The sequence below is a fragment of the Bos grunniens genome, chromosome 26, assembly GCF_055505025.1.
Source record: "Bos grunniens cultivar Pamir isolate PY7600 chromosome 26, Bosgru_T2T1.0, whole genome shotgun sequence".
Classification (NCBI taxonomy): domain Eukaryota; kingdom Metazoa; phylum Chordata; class Mammalia; order Artiodactyla; family Bovidae; genus Bos; species Bos grunniens.
The window spans coordinates 30,027,263-30,043,770 of record NC_141190.1 but is presented as its reverse complement, the minus strand read 5'-3'; positions in this window follow the sequence as shown (position 1 = coordinate 30,043,770).

The following is a 16,508-nucleotide window of genomic DNA, read 5'->3' as shown; positions in this document are numbered from 1 at the left end:
TTGTAAGGATGCAGTTAACAGTCATACATTGTTGGCAGTGTATGCCTCTTAAAGGAAGCTGTTAGACAATTTGAATTGAAGTGTTCAAAGTACCCAAAGCCTTTAACTTGATTGTTCACTAATTAAGACATCTATTTTAAAAAACCCTAAATGTAAGATATCCTTAAGAACGGATATATTTCCAACCCAAATTTTCAAATGTAGAAATCTGTTGAAGTAGAGGATACACAATAAATAACTGAAAAGATCTTCTTAAAGAGATTTTATGGCAGAAAATTCTTGGGAAATGCTGACCCATGCTAATACAGATCAAAAACTTTAGATTGAAAAAAATACATCTGTACTTGGTGATGATAAATGTTTAATTTTAACCTGGTTGTCACTGGAGAAACTACACTCTAATAGAAAGAGAGAAATTATTTGCCAATCCTGTTCCACTCCACTCCCCTAGCTCATCTACTTTCTCTCTCCCCTTTCCACGGTGAAGGAGCTGATCATCTATAAAATAGATATTAAATGGACTCCCTAAAGAAGAGTTAGCATCTCTCTCTAAATCTACTCATATATATATATATATATATATATATATGCTTTTCTTGCAGTAGTCAAGCATAAATTTTCATTTTAATATCCTTCCTCTCTAGTCTCTGCTGATCAAAAGATTCTATTTCAGAGGGGTAGGAGAGGAGAATATTAATCAGATTATTGGAAAATTTCATCATATTTAGAAATCCAATTCATTTCATAGGCAAACAATAGGAATGACTGAATCTTTCTCCTCACTTAATGCCCTCAGTCTCAGTTTATTTAAAATGGAAACCAGATATTCTTTCTCTTTCAATATATAAATAATCATAGACCTAAATTCATTCACCAAGGGCTGTATTTTATAATTACAGATTGTTTCTTGCTCAGTATTTTGTTGGTTTGAGGTTAAAGTCTAGGTTTTTTGTTTTTGCCTATTGTTTTGGGCCATGTTAATTAGTTTGCGTTTACTTTGGCAATAGCTGTCTAAAATCAGGCTGAGTCAGGTGGGAATAGAACTGGCACAAAGTCTGTGACTTTGCAGAACACGTGGGTGCTGGCGGGGAATGCACCTGGCCTCTGGGGGATGGGCTCTATTATGAACACGCCTGACCACTTGTCAGAGTAATTTGTGTTTATACTATTTGAGTGCCTGTTGCCTTCAGTGACTGTGATGACATTTGCTCACTCTCTGGAATGCCTAACAAAAGAAATATAACCACTGCTCTTGTTCTTAGCACACTCTCCACTAAAGAGTAGGTCAGTCCTTGAAGGAGGCACGTCCTTACTCTCATTCATAAATGCAGCTACTTTAAATCACAATGGATAGCTATGTCTCTCACATCAGCATTATCTTTCACCCCAGATAAAGGCTTTCTGCCTATTTAAATAAGACAAACATGTTTTAACTTTACAAGTGGCAGCTACCCGACATTAAAAACCAATTCTAAAGAGCTGCTTGTGGCTAATAAAGTGGTGCAGTAGGTCATCTTAGATGCTGAAATGCACTAAAATTATAAAAAGGAGAGGGAGAGAGACAGAAAGAGAGAGAGAGACTAGCTGCCTGGTGGCATCTGGGTCCCATGTTATAGCACAGAGAGAGAGAAGATTCAAGCCACCCCACCAGTTCCAACTCCTGGACTGAGTTGGGCAGAGGCTGTGCCTTAGCCAGTGTGATGTGTGGACAGGGGAGGACAGAGCACCTACAAGATTAAGACAATTTTCATGCCCAACTTAATTTCCAAAATATACAAACAGCTCATACAACTCAATGACAAAAATCCAACAACCCAATCTAAAAATGGGCAAAAGAACTAAATAGACATTTCTCCAAAGAAGACATATAGATGGCCAACAGGTACATGAAAAGATGCTCAACATTGCTAATTATCAGAGAAATGCAAACCAAAAGTACAATGAGATATCACCTACAATGAGAAACCACCTCCCACAAGTCAGGATGACCATTATCAAAAAGTCTACCAACAATAAGTGCTGGAGAGGATGTGGAGAAAAGGGAACCCTTCTACACTGTTGATGGAAATGTAAATTGGTGCAGCCGCTATCGGAGAACAGTATGGAGGGTTCTTAAAGAAACTAAAAGTAGAGCAACCATATGATCCAGCAATCTCACTCCTGGGCATATACCCAGACAAAGTGAAAGTGAAAGTCGCTCAGTCATTTCTGACTCTTTGTGACTTCATGGACTATACAGTCCATGGAATTCTCCAGGCCAGAATACTGGAGTGGGGAGCCTTACCCTTCTCCAGGGGATCTGGATCTTCCCAACCCAGGGGTCAAACCCAGGTCTCCCGCATTGTGAGTGGATTCTTTACCAGCTGAGCCACAAGGGAAGCCCAAGAATACTGGAGTGGGTAGCCTATCCCTTCTCCAGGGGATCTTCCCAACCCAGGAATCGAACCAGAGTCTCCTGCATTGCAGGCCGATTCTTTACCAACTGAGCTATGAGGGAAGCCTAACTGTAATTCAAAAAGATATATGTACCCTTATGTTCATAGCAGCACTATACACAATAGCCAAGACATGGAAACAAGCTAAATGTTCATCACTTGATGAATGGATAAAGAAGATGTGGTACATATATACAGTGGGACACTGCTCAGCCATTAAGAAATAATGAAATAATGCCATTTACAGCAACATGGTTGGAACTAGAGATTATCATACTAAGTGAACTATGTCAGAGAAAGACAAATATGATATCTCTTATATTTAGAATCTAAAATATTACACAAATGAACTTATCTACAGAACAGAAACAGAATCACAGACATAGTGAACAGACCTGTGGCTGCCAAGGAAGGGGTGAGGAAGGGATGGGTTGGGAGTTTGAGATTAGAAGATGCAAACTATTATATAGAAAATGGATAAACAACAAAGTCTTACTATATGGGAATGCCCAGAAATAAACCACAAAATTTTACTAGGTTGAGCAACATGACACCTTGGAGAGAAAGTCTTTCTAAGAATTCTTATTTCCATGACCCCAAAGGGCTTAAAAAAAATCAATGCTCTAAATTCAGTCACTGAGTGATGATCTTGAGCAAACTGCTTGATTATTTAGTACCTCAGTTTTTCCATCTGTCAAGTCAGGATGATTTAATCCCTGTCTGACACACCTTAGAAAGGGTATTAGATGAGATAAAGTATGTGTAGTCCCTCCCCTTTTTCTCTTCTGAGAGAGTTTCTGCAATTTAGTCTGCAGACTCACAGGCATTCCTTTGGACCAGCTCCATTTCCCTGTGTCATTAGATATTCTCTTCTGATGTCTTGTGTGTTTCCCCTGTCTCAAATATTTAACATTCTATACTCACTGTTTCCTGAAAATTGCTGTTTCTGTTTGCTCCCCAAAGCCAGTAAAATTTTAAATTAAGAGTAAATGAAAACAGTAAATATTGCACTTTTACCAATCAACATGTGGATGGGAGAAGAAGACGCCAAGTGAACACCCGAAATGACACACAATTGCTTCCAAGTAGATTAGGAAACTGCAGCAGAGGTTGTTTTAAATCAGAGTCACTCTGAGGAAGACAGACAATTCTAGGTGGCTGATTGGGGCATATCTTCCAATATAAAAGTATTTCTACTTAGAAATCCCAAATGGCATGATTTTGTCTCTTAAAGGGGGAGAGCTGGGAGCCCAACTCTGAGAAGGCACTGAGGTACTTGCTGTTATTTATGCTTTCTCTTGATTTCACTGATTCATGGGAGGCGCATCAGATATATAATACATATGGGCTTCACAGGTGGCACTAGTGGTAAAGAACTCACCCCAGTGCAGGAGACATAAAAGATGTGGGTTCAATCCCTGAGTTACAAAGATCCTCTGGAGGTGGCGTGGCAATCCACTCCAGTATTCTTGCCAGGAGAATTCCATGAATAGAAGAGCCTGGAGGGCTACAGTCCACAGGGTTGCAAAGAGTCAGACACGACTGAAGCAACTTAGTGTGCAAACATGCACACACACACATATATGCATCGCAGGACATGCAGAGGTCACATGGCTCCAAGGAGTGAGGCTCAAGGAATGTTCAGTAACATGACGCTTTGAGTTCCAATTTCCTTGGTGAATTTCCTAAGGAAGTCTCACAATTAGGTACCATATAGGAAGTACAATAACCTCCGTGGTAGTGAGGCTTCTCTCATGGTCTCAGTAACCAGCACCTTCTGAAATACAGGTAACAGGGGAAGGTTTGGTCAAGAAGGTGGTGATGTGATGAAGGGAATTAAGGAGAGGGTCATCAGATTTCCTGGAAATACAACAAGGACCTAGGAAAAAGCTCCCCATCCTCACCATGGGCCATGAAATTACATTTTTTTCTTTGAGGAATGTTTTGTAGACAGGGAAAAACTGTAAAAAGGCATAGAAGCAAAACAGATATTCTAAATGAATGGGCTCTTAGAAGACCAGAATTAAATAAATCAAGCATCACATACTCTTTAGTCCAATCCCTCTCTCATGGGCTTCCCTGATGGCTCAGCAAGGGAAGAATCCACCTGCAATGCAGGAGACACAGGATATGTGGGTTTGATCCCTAGGTCAGGGAGATCCCCTGGAGAGGAAATGGCAACTCACTCCAGTATCCTTGTCAGGAAAATCCTATGGATAGAGGAACCTGGTGGGCCACAATCCATAGGGTTGCAGAGTTGGACATGGCTGAGCGTGAGTAGACCTCCCTCCTGCTCAGATTTTTGCTCTAATCCCACATGTGTCAGCAATGCTGGACCATCACTGGTGATGGAGAGCTCACTGCTTCCATGACTGCACAGCTCTAACCATCAGGAAGTTATGCTCCTACTCAGATGCTTATTAAATCACTTTTTAGGCAGAGGAAGCACAGTAGTGAATTAAAAAAAAAAATGTGATCCTAACTTCAGGGACCTTCGAACTGAGTGGAAGATAAAATGAAACCAACAGCTACAATATTGGATTCTTCCTTGTTGACTTGCTCATGCCTGCAGACACCACTCACAGTTTAAGCACACAAGGTAAGTCTAATACATCTTCCATACGACTAACCCATCTAGTATTTGAAGACAATGATCATAATTCCTTGAAGAACTAAAAATGCTCATCTTCCTTCCTCTCTTCCTTCCTCCCTAAGGTGAACTCGATGAACCTTGTAAGTTAGGATGAGTAACACAAACTACACTCTTCAGTGTATGCTTCGCCAGGATATTACAGATTATATAAATAAAGTCATACCAGCCAATATTTGTTTTCTTTTTTTGGCCTTCTTAAAGTAAAACAAAACTGAATTCATGAAGGGAGAGGGTGAAGTTCCTCTTGTATAAAGCTTCTTACCTCTTCCAATCTTCTTGGAGCATTTGGCTCCCTCTTCCACACCTCCCCTCAATCATCTATTATACTTCTTATATCCTCAAACTTTTCAATAAGAAACATAAACTCTAACAAAGAAACCTAAACAAATTAAATGGAGCCTAGTTTTTTTCACATGCAAAACAGATTTTAGTTTTGCCTTATGAAGGTCTTATGTTTCATTATTAGTAAAAATGTCATGAATATTTTGCCTGCTGGGTGCACAGATTTACTTCCTGTTTTTCAATCTTCCTCAAAATCCCTTATTGCATATTTTATGAGTTATAGCAGCTCTTAGTTGTCGCTTTTTAAAATTACAAACTTGAAAGCCTATGCTGGCATTCTCCTAATGGGCTTTGCATGTATGTGTTATTGAGCATTTACAGAGAGAAATGTAGCAAGAGAAACATTTGTGGGATGAATATATACTTGTAAAGAGTTGTGTCTCTTTATAAACAGAAATAAGGCTATATTGAGGGAGCAAGCTGAGTTTCTCCACATACCAATGCATGAGACCTTCTTCCAACTTGAGTGGTTTAGGTCACAGGCTAGTTTATTATCCTCTCACTCTTCCTCTCCCCTCGACAATTTTGGGAAATCTACAATTAGGGCCATGTACAGAGCTGAAAGCTAGGTTGGGTGCCTTGAAGTCTCTTGTTTTCGCCTTGCCTTGTCTGCTGGGTTCCTGTGAGCTTCTTGAACTTTCATGGCTCGTCTGCAGTGTGAACAGTTCCCCTTGCAGTTGGAGAGAATTGAAGGCGTTCATGGAAAATGGAACAAAATACTTGTGAGAAGTGGTTAAGCTGGGGAACTCTGGGATTTTAGGAATGAATTTTTAAAGAGGCTTTTTTTTTTTTTCAAAAAGATATTTACAGCCACTATGGAGAACAGTGTGGGGATTCCTTAAAAAACTGGAAATAGAACTGCCTTATGACCCAGCAATCCCACTGCTGGGCATACACACCGAGGAAACCAGAATTAAAAGAGACACGTGTACCCCAATGTTCATCGCAGCACTGTTTATAATAGCCAGGACATGGAAGCAACCTAGATGTCCATCAGCAGATGAATGGATAAGAAAGCAGTGGTACATATACACAATGGAGTATTACTCAGCCATTAAGAAGAATACATTTGAATCAGTTCTAATGAGGTGGATGAAACTGGAACCTATTATACAGAGTGAAGTAAGCCAGAAAGAAAAACACCAATATAGTATACTAACACATATATATGGAATTTAGAAAGATGGTAACAATAACCCTGTATATGAGACAGCAAAAGAGACACTGATGTATAGAACAGTCTTTTGGACTCTGTGGGAGAGGGAGAGGGTGGGATGATTTGGGAGAATGGCATTGAAATATGTCTAATATCATATACGAAACGAGTCGCCAGTCCAGGTTCGATGCACGATACTGGATGCTTGGGGCTGGTGCACTGGGACGACCCAGGGGGATGGTACGGGGAGTGAGGAGGGAGGAGAGTTCAGGATGGGGAACACATGTATACCTGTGGCAGATTCATTTTGATATATGGCAAAACCAATACGATATTGTAAAGTTAAATAAAATAAAATTAAAAAAAAAAGAAAGACTAAAAGGGAGTGATTATGAAAATTAAATGGTATAAGACCTAGGAAGTGCTGAGCACAGAGTCTGGCACCTGAAAAGTACTCAATAAATGTTTATTATTGTTGTTGTTGTTTTGTTTTTGTTATTAAGTTGTGGACACACTCATCTTGTATCTGGCTCATTGTAAATCCCTCAACAGGATTTGGAAAACAACTTTTTAAAGGGGATTTAATTGTATCAGAAGAGAACACCTTATATGGCCTGCATTCAGGACCCAGGACCAGTAACAAAGGAAGAACAAACAATGGTGGCCCAAGGTAAGCGGCTGATGTTGTAGACGGTAGAGAGGAATGTGTGTTCCATGAGGATATGACCACTCCCTGTTGTATCTTGGGACAGTCCTGCTCAAAAATGAATTTTGGAGGCTAGTAAGCCTCATGACCTCTCTAAGTCAATTTGGTTTTGGCCTCCCCCAAACAGAACACCGGAGAAGGCAATGGCACCCCACTCCAGTACTCTTGCCTGGCAAATCCCATGGACGGAGGAGACTGGTAGGCTGCAGACCATGGGGTTGCTGGGAGTCAGACACAACTGATCAACTTCACTTTCACTTTTCACTTTCATGCATTGGAGAAGGAAATGGCAACCCACTCCAGTGTTCTTGCCTAGAAAATCCCAGGGACAGGAGAGCCTGGTGGGCTGCCGTCTATGGGGTTGCACAGAGTCGGACACGACTGAAGTGACTTAGCAGCAGCAGCAGCAGCAGCAGCAGCAGCAAACAGAACACCACAGGGAAACTGATGCATCGCTATGGGGGTCAGAGTAGTGAAACTTCAGGGTCCAGAGGGAGGGTTAAAATGCTGTTCTAACAATGTCTGTATCTTTATTTTTCCCTTATCCCTCAGGACCACATCCCAGTGCCATGGTCTAGCCAAGTATCTATTTTACACAAAGATAATAGCAATTATTCACTGAGCATCTACTGTATACTGGACATGGTTCTTGGTGTTTTCTGTGCATTTGTCTCATTAAATTCTCATACAAACCCTAATATTTATTTAATATAATTAAAAAATATATTTAATAAATATAAACATAATATTTACTATAACAATTATTTAATATTATACCTCATTGCAGGAAGGAGTGACACAAAGGTCATTCCTACTCTTGAAAGGTGAAATACAGGCTTAATTTTCAGCCTTCCTCTTGATACTTATAGAGAGATACTGAGACAACTGCCCATCAGCAGATGACTGGCTTACTCTTACTCACACAACACAGTGGAATATTCTCAGCCATTAAAAAGAATTAAATATTGCCATTTACAGCAATATGGATGGATCTAGGGAATACTAAGTTGGTGAAATAAGGCAGATAGGGAAACACAAATGCTATGTAATATCACTCATGTGTAATCTGAAAAATAATACAAATCAATCTATACACAAAGCAGAAACAGACTCACAGACAGAAAACACACTTATGGTTACCAGAGTAGGTGGGGGGGAGGGACAAATGAGGAGCATGGAGTTAACATGCATAAAATAGATACCTGAAATGAACACAATATTGTAAATCAATTATACTTCAATTTAAAAAAAAGATCCTGAGCCACTTATCAGGATTATACTGAACCATTGTGATATTTGCTCTTCTCTCTGATTCTTTTTTTCCTGAAATGCCTACACTCTAACAGAATGGACTACGGTTACTTGACTCATTGCACTTCTATCTAAACAGATCAAGGGTGAGCAGCAGGCAAAAGAGAAGCAACATCTTAAAGATATCCCCTTGCCTGTGATGTGGAGGCCAAGCTGGAGACACCTGAGAAATCAGAGCAGTAACCAGGCCAATACAATTTGGAAGTAACAGGTAGGAAGTAAGTAAACTGAATCTGAACATGTGTTCTGGGCCCTCTAGAAGTCTAAATGTCAAAGCTGGTTACAACAAAGCCTTTTTAGCAGAGGCTCTGGCTACAGAGAATGATATGAAAAGATCAGGTGAACACCCACCAGACATCACAGCTACATCTGCTCACACAGATGGCAACCACATCAGCGGTATCATCCTATAACAGGAAGGCCAGTGACAAGACAGGAAGGCCAGTGACAAGACAGGAAGGCTGGTGACAAATGCATCACAAATGAGAATTATAAGAAGAGACCGATGGCTCTCTTACATTTAGAGCAGAGAACAATGATGGGCAAATTTACTGGTCACACTTTTACTGGTCAAAATCATCCAAAATCAGTGTCTGCTAATAATTAAAGCTGCAAGTTTGTATTATTGAATTAAAATGTGTGCGTGTTCCTGCATTTATGTATTAGCCTCATACATTTTATCATTTCACAGCAGGAGCCCACTTAGGTTATATTTCTATAATTAACCCAAACACAGATGAATGAATTACGCTTCATGGCAAAAGTCAAAGCAGACCATTCATTCGTGAATTTACTCAATGTTTTCTCCTCCTCAGTTTATCAGTTTGCTGAATGTTCTACCCTTCTATGTGCCGTGGGCATGCTAAGTTGCCTCAGTTGTATCTGACTCTTTGTGACCTTGTGGACTGTAGCCCACCAGAGTCTCCTCTGTCCACGGGATTCTCCAGGCAAGAATACTGGAGTGGGTTGCCATGACCTCCTCCAGGGGGTCTTCCCGACCCAGGGACTGAACCCACATCTCATTATGCCTCTTGCATTGGCAAGCAGGTTCTTTACCACTAGCACCACCTGGGAAGCCTTGTATAGATATTATTAATTAGCCACCATTTCATTATTAGCTACAACGTTTTTGTGAGCTCCAGACCAACGTTGAACAGGATAATCTATCTTTGAATCAAACTCTTGAAAGTTACTCAAACTGTCCATCCCCAGAAGAATACTGGAGTGGGTAGCTTTTCCCTTCTCCAGGGGATCTTCCCAACCCAGGGATCAAACCTGGGTCTCCTACATTGCAGGTGGATTCTTTACCATCTGAGCCACAAGGAAAGCCCTGGAGATGCTTAGATATATTCTGTATCCTTACTAAGTAGCATTTAAAGTGCTTCAAGCAATGTTCACACCTAAGCTCACTGGTACTTCTTTGTATTTTCAAAAGTAAAGGATCCAGTTGCATCGCAGGCTGGAATTCCTTTGAAGCACAGGCAAGGTGTTCTCTATCTCTTACATAACGGCTGTCATCTCCACTCTTTGTGGACAGGCATTTCTTTTCAGAGGCAAACACAACTACATATCCTTAGTTGAGTATTAGCAGTAATCAAAGTGGAGAGGATCACAGAGATCTTGATAAGGACAGAGCCTATTTCCTGAAGATGCTGAAGACTGTCACCTCACCAGGCTTTCCCCTTAGCATTGTTGTCACATATTCTGTGAGTGAAGCTTCTCATCTGCCTTCATTCCCATGAGGCGAATGTTGTCTAGGTGTGGTGCTGATGACTGAGTTCTGGCTTACATGTAGATACAAGGAGTTAATCACTGTCATTGGATAGTGAGGCTGTGCTGAGGTTAAATTCAACCATCATCGAGGAGGAAACTCTACTCTCACCATCCCTAAACTCACTGCTAATAGGACCCCCACTGCTTTGCATACAAATAAAATACCTTGCTGTTTCTGTGGGACAGAAATCCCAGTAAGATACGATATAATCTCTGCCTATCTATAAATTTTCCTATGGGACAATGCAAAAGTGTATAAAATTATATTTCTATATCCCTGCCTTTCCATTTTAAGGGTGAAATTTATATTCACTGTCAGAGAGAGAAGAAAACTTCCAGAACAAAAAAAATTGCCCTTCTTCTTCTTTTTCCTTTTTACAGCTTCATAGCATGCATAAAAATTAAGCCCTAGGTTATGTTATAATTTCTTGGCTTTCATTGCCCTTATGATTTTTTTTAGAACTTACACTTCTTAATATACTAAGATGGTAGTACAATCCTCTGATGGATACTGACCTGGCATATGAAACCACTGAGATGTTTGTTCTCCCCTTTAATTTTCTAAAATGCCTACAGTTCATTTTCATGGCGATAATCTTATAATGTGCTCATTGTTCAAATAGCTATCTTCCAAGATCACATTTTCAAGGTAACAGTATTACTCAGAGGAGTTATGTGATTAGGGCTCAAGGCAGTTATCTCAACTTCTGCAGCTCTTTCTGTTAAGTTTCCTCAAGTTTCGCTTCTGGTTCCACAGATCCATTCTGAGAGCTCACCATAAGTGGAGAAAAGAACCGAGACAGGGTAGGCCATAATTTGGAAAAATTTGTTTTAGTCAGCTTGCCATGTCGTGCAACTATCACCATGAGTCAGTTTCAGAACATTTTCACCACCTCAGTAATAGCTAATGTTGCTGTTGTTGTTTAGCCGTTAAGTCATGTCCAATTCTTTGCGACTCCATGGACTGCAGCACGCCAGGCTTCCCTGTCCTCCACTAACTATCTCCTGGAGTTTGCTCAAGTTCATGTCCATTGAGTTGGTGATGCTATCTAAGCATCTCATCCTCTATCTCCCTCTTCTCCTTTGCCTTCAGTCTTTCCCAGCATCAGGGTCTTTACCCCATCCCATGAGAGATAGTTAACAAACATCTACAATTAATCCCCATTCCCACATCCTCTCCCTGATCAACTACTAATCTACTTTCTGTCTCTCATAGTTTTGCCTTTTCTTATTTCATTTCATATCTTATTTCTTATTTCAGATAAATGGAATTGTACAATACGTATTCTGTTGTGTCTGATTTCTTTCACTAAGCATCATTTTAAAAAACATAAGTGACTTTTTAAAAATAATGCATCATTTCTTTATTTATAATTGCATTTATTTATTTATGGCTGTGCTGGGTTTTCGTCACTGTGCGGGCTTTTCTCTAATTGAGGTGGACGGCAGCTGCTCTCTAGTGGCAGCGGGCAGGTTTCTCACTGTGGCGGCTTCTCTTGTTGGGCAGCAGGGGCTCGAGGTACGTGGGTTGCAGTGGCTGCGGCACACAAGCTTAGGAGTTGTGGCTCATGGGCTTAGCTGCTCTGGCGCATGTGGGATCTTCCCAAATCAGGGATTTGAAGCCAAGTCTCCTACACAGGCAGGTGGATTCTTTACCGCTGAACCACTAGGGAAACCCTGAGCATCATGTTTTTGAGGTTCATCCATGTCATAACATGTATCTGTAGTTCATTCCTTTTAATTGCTGAATTGTATTCTATCATATGGACATATGACATTTTGTCTATTTGCCAATTGATGAACATTTTGATTTTTCCCAAATTACTTAGTGATTATGAATAATGCTAAGAACACTTGTTTACAAGCCTTTGTGTGGACATAACTTTTAATTTTTCTTGGATATATACAGCACTTTTTGAAGAACAGCTTTACTGCAGTATAACTGGCAAACAATAAACTGAATATAAGTAAAGTATATAGCTTAATCTCTTTTGATGTGTGTGTACACCTGTCAAGCCATCACCACAATCAAGGTAATGAACATATCCTTCAACCCCAAATCATCCATCATGTTGCTTTGGAATCCTCTTCCTTATCCTTCCCCACCAAATCCCATCTTCTGACAACCACTAACTTGCTTTCTGTCCTTTTAGATTAGCTTCCATTTTCTCGATTTTATATAAATGGACTTATAAAGCATGTACTATTTTTGTCTTACTCCATTCATGCAGCATAATTATTTTGTCATTTTTCCATTTTGCTGTATATATCCATAGCTCATCTCTTTCTTTAAACTGTTGAGCAATAGTTTATCTGCATCTACCTCAGTTTATCATCGATCTGCTGATACGTATTTGGGTTGTTTCCATTTTTTTGCTATTACAAACAAAGCTACTTTGAACCTTTGTATGAACATATACTTTCTTTTCTTTTGGGTAAAGATTCAGGAATGACCCAGAGGGATGGTATGGGGAGGGAGGTGGAAGGGGGGTTCAGGATGGGAAACACGTGTACGCACGTGGTGGATGCATGTTGATGTATGGCAAAACCAATATTGTAAAGTAAAAAAAAAAGAAAAAAAAGATTCAGGAATGGAACAGCTTCATTGTATTGTAGGTGTATGATTAACTTTGTAGGCAATTGCCAAATCATTTTCCAAAGTGGTTGTCTTATTTTACATTCCCACCAGCAGTGCACTGAGAATTTCTGCTCCTCCAGATTCTTGCCAGCTTGATATGGTCAGTCTTTTTACTTTTAGACATTCTAACGTGTGTGAACTGGGATTGCACTGTGGTTTTAGTTTGTATTTCCCTAATGACTAATGATGCTGAATATTGTTTCATGTGATACTTGCCATCTATGTGTCTTCTCTGGTGAAGTATCTGTTAAAACTTTTCCTATTAAAAAAATTAGGTTGTCTGCTTTCTGCGTATTGAATTTTGAGAATTCTTTATAAATTCTAGATACAAGTCCTTTATCAGACATATGCATTGCAAATATTTCCTTCCAGTCTGTGGCCTGTCATGCCATGAATCAAAAGAAAGTTGGAACATCTATATTAATATAGACAAAAATAGATTTCACAGCAAAGAATATCAGGGATAAAGAAGTTCGTTTCATAATGGTAATAGGGTCAATTTATCAAGAAGACATTCCAATTCTAAACATTTATGCAGTTAATAACAGAGACTCAAAATACATGAAGCAAAAACTGTTAGAAAGGCAAGGATAAACAGGCACAATGGTATTTGGAGATTTTAATATCCCTAGCTCAATAATTCATACAAAAATTGGCAGAAAGTCATGAAGGTTATAGTAGACTTGATGGACAGCATCAACCTATTTCACCTGAGTGATATTTATAGAACACTTTACTTAACAATGTGTAGCAGGGTACACATTACTTCTTTAAGTGTACATGGAACATTTGCCAAGATGGACCACATTTTGTCTCATAAAAATGTCAATACATTCCAAAGTATTTGAATGATACAATGTATTTTTCTTTGCCCTCACAATGTTGTATGCCCACAAAGCATGACTTAGACTAATCACCAACTCTCAGAGCCTGTGTCCTCTCTAAACCTGGTTTATATAATCTTTATGTGAACCTGGTTTATTTAATCTATGTGTCCAGCTCACAGGAGACTCATAAGCATCCAACTGTATAATCCCAGAGCACCTGTGTGACATCTAGCTTAAACTACTCTCAACAAATAATCACACTCAGAACTTTCATGGCTCTAAGAGGTGCTGGGGCTCCAGCAAAAAGAATTATGCTTCTCAGAAATTGAGAAGCTTGGCATATCTCTTTTTTTCCTGTGGGTACCAGGATATGAAAAAAATATAGTGACAATACCAAAAGGAGTTAGAAAGATATGGCATATTTTAAAGATTTATATTTAAAAAACTAATGCTTTTAACATAAATGGTTAATAAAAATGATATTTAATAGTATACCATGGGCCACGTGGTTAATAAGTATAAAGTTATTTACCAAACATCTCACATTTATTTCGAGAAATTTTTATATGTATCACCTCATTATGATTTTGCATCAAAAATGAAAGTATAAGAGTACTATTGTGTTTTTATTTTCTACTCCTCCCCTCCCTGTGGTTCCAAATGTCCCTTGTCAACCTCCATAAATAACATATATTCCTCAATGCCTGGACTGACCTCTGAATTATATTTATCTTTTGGAAAGGCTTATAAAAGTTTGTAAAGATGGGCAATTATTTATACTGAAGTTTCTCTCCTCCATCACTCTTCCTGGGTTGACATTTTCTGGTCATCTGTAGTGAGTTGCAATAATTCTGTTTTGTGCTTCCAGAAACCTATGCCGGGCCTTTTTGGGAGGCATTATCTATAGGGCTTCCCTCATAGCTCAGTTGGTAAAGAATCTGCCTGCAATGCAGGAGACCCAGTTTGATTCCTGGGTCGGGAAGATCTGCTGGAGAAGGGATAGGCTACCCACTCCAGTATTCTTGGGCTTCCCTTGTGGTTCAGCTGGTAAAGAATCTGCCCACAATGTGGGAGACTAGGGTTTGATCCCTGGGTTGGGAAGATCGAGATCCCCTGGAAAAGGGAAAGGCTCCCCACTCCAGTATTTTGGCCTGGAAAATTCCATGGACTATACAGTCCATGGGGTTGCAAAGAGTCGGACAAACTGAATGACTTTCACTCACTTACTCTTCTATTTGTAGAGTTCACAGTATCATGTGTAAATACCAATTTGCAGCATCCCTGGGAACATTATTTGGTGTCTAAGTGTGAAAGTGAAAGTTGCTTAGTCGTATCTGACTCTTTGCGACCCCTGGACTATATAGTCCATGGAATTCTCCAGGCCAGAATACTGGAGTAGGTAGCTTTTCCCTTCTCCAGGGAATCTTCACAACCCAGGGATTGAGTCCAGGTCTCCCGCATTGCAGGCAAATTCTTTCCCAGCTGAGCCACAAGAGAAGCCCAATAATATTGGAGTGGGTAGCCTAGCCTTTCTCCAGTGGATCTTCCCAACCGGAATCGAACTGGGGTCTCCTGCACTGCAGGTGGATTCTTTGCCAACTGAGCTATCCTAAGGTAGGGTGATCCAAAAATGTATTCACAATTTGGTGGCCAACTTATTTTTTCACAATTTGATTGCCAACTTTTCTTTTCCTGCTCTGATGATTCAAGTCACAGAACCAAAGATAAACAGGCAGCTTGCACTTAGCATTCACTATTTCACTTCTGCAAAAATCATCACATCTAGTAGCACCCCATCCCACAAAAGTTCTCCCCTTTTGGGTTATTATAGAGGTCAGGGGAAGTGTTTTCTTGTGGTCACCCATTAGGATGGCCACAAGATATTAGGATGTTTTGGCAGAGGATGACAAAGCCACAGCAAAATTGTGATGCTTCCATCAGAAAATATTGGATCAAGAACCCAAGAAAAAGGTTATGATCAGACCTCCATGATAATAGAACCACTGGGATGTTCTTCCTCTCTCTTATTTTCTTCTTTGTGTCGTGTCAGCCTCTTTTCTTCTATTGCAGAGTAACTTTCTCCATGTGGCCAAAAACATGTCTACCAAGATCTCCCCAGCTTTACACCATATGGATTCAGTACCAGAGAGAAACTGGCCAAATATTCCCTCTGCTTCCAAGCCCAGATATCCAGGAGGAAAAGACTCATTGAGCCAGCTTGGGCCAGGCACTCATTTCTGGACCAATGAATGTGGCCAGGAGGACAGGGTATCGGGTATCTGTTTAGCAAATGGTATCTGTTTACAAAACATGAATTTAAGGATGTGGAGAGAGAAAGGATTCAAGAATAGACTTTTCCTTGGAGAAAGTACTTTGGAATCAGACCAAACAATAAGTGCTGATTACAACATAAAAACAAGAAGGACCTACATCACTTACATAACTGAGTTTACCTCCAAGCAAAGAAAAAATAAAGAAGAGTAGCAAACTACATATACTCAGCCAAAGTCACACAAAAAATTTGTTGCTGTAGCTACCTTCCTCAAGCCCAATCTGAACAGTGTTCTTTTTATATTTTATTGTATTTAAATCCTACTCACCTTATAGGGCTTACTTACCTCTTGTCTCCCTTTCCCCAAGTGTCATGTTCTTTTCTGATCTATTTCT